This window comes from Helianthus annuus, chromosome 17 (genome assembly GCF_002127325.2).
Source record: "Helianthus annuus cultivar XRQ/B chromosome 17, HanXRQr2.0-SUNRISE, whole genome shotgun sequence".
In the NCBI taxonomy this organism is placed as follows: domain Eukaryota; kingdom Viridiplantae; phylum Streptophyta; class Magnoliopsida; order Asterales; family Asteraceae; genus Helianthus; species Helianthus annuus.
This window is the reverse complement of record NC_035449.2, coordinates 72667304-72671001: the sequence shown is the minus strand read 5'-3', so window position 1 is coordinate 72671001 and position 3698 is coordinate 72667304. Positions and strand designations below refer to the sequence as shown.

The 3698-nt window shown below is 39.0% G+C and overlaps 1 long non-coding RNA gene across 3 annotated transcripts; it reads left to right on the top strand.

Moving 5' to 3' along the window:
• Nucleotides 1-1400: 1400 nt before the first annotated feature.
• LOC110924791 lies at nucleotides 1401-3323 on the top strand. 3 transcript variants are annotated; one of them, XR_004885602.1, is made up of 3 exons: nucleotides 1401-2103; nucleotides 2189-2461; nucleotides 3272-3323. It is a non-coding gene; the product is annotated as an uncharacterized LOC110924791 (long non-coding RNA). The 3 variants fall into 3 exon arrangements; XR_004885603.1 differs by having other exon boundaries at nucleotides 3283-3316; XR_002584386.2 differs by lacking the exon at nucleotides 3272-3323 and having other exon boundaries at nucleotides 2189-2604.
• The last annotated feature ends 375 nt before the right edge of the window (nucleotides 3324-3698 follow it).

The window sequence follows — 3698 nt, the reverse complement described above, 5'->3', positions numbered from 1 at the left end:
CTATTATTGAATTATTTGAATCACTACGACCCTTGTGGTGTCAGTACAAACTTGTAGCTTGGGCTAATTATGATTGAGCGTTTTATGCAAAACACAGGTGATACTTGTTCGATCACCTCTATTATTAAATTGTTTCATTCATTGCGACCCCTTGTGGCGTCGGTATGACTTGCAGCTTGCGCTGATCACAATCGAACGTTTCATGCAAACTATTACATCTGAGATTGTTGATTCTAAGTTCATCCAGTGGATGTTATTGCTTCTAGAACTCAATTACACGTTGTAAACGTTCGTATGGAATTCGATTGGTCAAAGTTCCTGTTCATTGTTGAATCCCTGTTAACTTAGTCACATTAGTGACTGTACCTATACGTCTCGTTTCTGTTAACATCAATTACTGAGACACATTTTTTTTAAACCGTTGGGTTCTTATTGTTGAGGAATGTCATTAAATTTACCTGATTAGAATAAGTCTTGTTTCGATTACGCGGTCATTCACTTTGTTATTATTCGGACTTACCTGCGAACAACACAATTCTGAGGAGATAACATAGTCTAAATTTCGAGGACGAAATTTCTGTAACAGGGGGAGAATGTGACAACCGGTGATTTACGGCACCTAATCACGTGATTAAAAGGTGATTAACGCGATAATAAATAGTGTTTACAGCGCAAATTAACTTAATTAGGCTTTTGGAGTGCCTAGGAACGTCTATTCGACTATACAGTGCGCGAACGGTGATTTGCGGGAAATCTGCTGAGTATTACGCGACAACAAACTGATACCGCACAGAATGCTGACAACGCCGACAAATACGGATTTTCTACGAATATTTTATATTTATGAATTAACGTCGTGAATTTATTTCGCTTCCGTACATCGCAAAACGCACACAAGAACGAGAAAACGAGACTGCAGAAAACGTATCGGTGAAGAAACGGAAGCATCGGACACGCACGTTACCTTCGAAACTTGAATATTTTGATATATTTTGTTTCATAATTTAATTTTAACTACTGTAGTCGAAAACAGATCGAAAAACGGTCCTAAAGTGATAAACGACGCGATCTTACGCTATTCATACGGTAACCGACAATCAAACGCGCAAATAACGACTACCGATAGTATTTTACAAATTTTAGTACTAAATTTATAATTTATCGCGTTCTGACAAGTTCAGTTTTCAAAACGGGACTCGTAGAGAATTACGGGCCGCTTAAACACGGGGATTGAGCTTGTAGGCCCTGGGCCCAAGCCCAAAACCCACAAGCCTAAACCTGCACAAAATATATTAGATCTTGTCCCTAAAAACCTTATCAAGATCTTATAAAATTCTCTACATATCTTTACAAATCTATACAAAAGATCTTGGTTCGTAAAATATAACATGTAACCTGAATACAATTTGAAAACATAAAAGATAATGAAAACTCTCCACTCTATTAATATACATCCTCTCCTCCTCATCTAAACTCACAATACACACAAACACCTCTCTTTGTTTTGTCTGCAAATAAAAACACAGAGAAATCATACTTCCCAAATATACAAACACACACGCATACAACAACAGTACCCATCTCCCTTTCTCTGCATTCTTGAAGGAAACCCAAATTATACATAGCATGCCATCTTCTTTTATCTCATCTTTACAAAAATAGGCCCTATACAGAATCACTACAACTCTCCCACACACCTCTACTCCCTCTCGGTTCCCCTTTCTTCTTCAATCGCACACAACAAACAGCCCCCTTCTTCCGATGATAGAACGGAACACCACCACCACCCCCGTGAGGTGGTGGTGTGGCCGTGACCGAACAGAAAAGAGAGAGAGAGAGGAAGAAGAGAGAGAGAGGCGGCGAGAAGAGAGAGAGGGAGTCGGTGGACCGGCGGTCGGCGACATTGACCGGCGGTCGGTTCTTGTGTCCGGTGGTCGGTTCGTTTATCCGACAGTTTTTCCGTTGTTGATGATGCTCAAGGATGTGGAGGAGAGAGAGAACGGTGAGGGGTATGACGGCGGAGGCGGTGGTGCTTGTTGACGGAACGACAAGGTGATGGCCGGAGCGCCGCCCCTGCGGCGGTGGTGGTTCCCTCCGACGGCGGTAACCCCCTCCCCTATCTGTTTATATTTTTTTTTCGGATGACTTAAGGTGCCGATGATGGTGAGGAAATGCTGTCGGTTTGCAGTGATAAAGATAGTGAAGTAGTGGTTGTGGTTCGAGTTTTATTCGGGCTTTCAAGCTTCGCGTTCGGCTTCGTGTTTCGGGTCAAAACCCGGTTGACTCGGTCAACACCCGAGTCAACTCGGGTCAGCAGCAGGTCAAGCATGGTTAACGGTGGTTCGGGTCAAGTTTCGGAGCGATCAACATAAGTCCGCGGTTCGGATCGTTGTTCGGGTTGACTCGGTCAAACCGAGTCAACTCGGTCAGCCTACTCGACTAAGTGACGCGAGAAGTTTCGGTAATAGATTAAAGAAACGATTTCATTACGTTATATTTCTAGTTTTAGCGTCTCACGTGAACGAGCTCGAACCATTTCGTTTATGATTTACTTTATATTTTGAAATGCTTGACGAGATATATCTGATTACATTGCGTTAGTTATTGGTTGAATTTTGAAAAAAATATAGCGACACTTAGATGTCGGGGGCGTCCAAAAACAAAGGAAACTCTGCCCGTTTTTCGAGAAAATCCGGAAGATACAACATGTTTTATTATAAAATAAACTATCGAATTTTTGGAAAAACGAATACGAACATATAATTTCTTTTGACAATACGTTACAAAGGCGACAATTCTTTTATAAGCTTAAATATAGTTATATGTTATTTCGAATATCAAATGACATGATTTCATTTTGTAAAAATAAATATAAAGTTTTTATATTTATTCCAAATATCAAACAAGATGGATTCGCTTTTATAAAAATAAATATGGTATATATTTATTTTAAACATGCAACGACTCGATGAAGTTTTCATAAAATAAATATAACTTTTATATTTATTTCGAACGCCTAAACGGCATATACATATATTTTGGCAAAATATACAAGACGTAATATATAATACAAGTCTATTATATATTGCTTTCATACGAACATTCCTATATATCAACATACGACTTCACAAAACGAAGCTAAACGAATATAACTTAATCATTTTCATTAAGTTAACAACTTACGTCAAATCGTTCAGTTAACGATTCGGTAGAGCTCGGTAACACGTAGTTACCGTTTTTGCTTAGAAACTTATTAGATATTCCGTGTTAGGAATATTGTAGAATGCACGCTAGCGAGTCTCAGTTTGGAAACGACATCACGAAGTCGTAATTAGCTAGCTTTGCACAGGAATATTCAGGTGAGTTCATAACCCCCACTTTTTACTGTTTACGTTTTTTCGCGATGGAAAGACATGCACGTTTTGCAAAAACATACAAAGTTTTGGAACAAACGCAAAACTCGTATTTCTAAATCATATTACGAAGGGATTTCGAGAAACTCAAATGATTTACGAAAGGTTTATACTAAACATACCGGTTTTTACAAAACAAATGCGTATTATCGAAAGGTGAATGATTTTCATGACTAGGGATGAGATCATCTGGTGATAAGATTGAGGAAGGATCAGTCTTAGAGACTGAGGGAGGATCAGTCTTAGAGACTGGGGTAAAATACATGTACAATGATTACAGACACT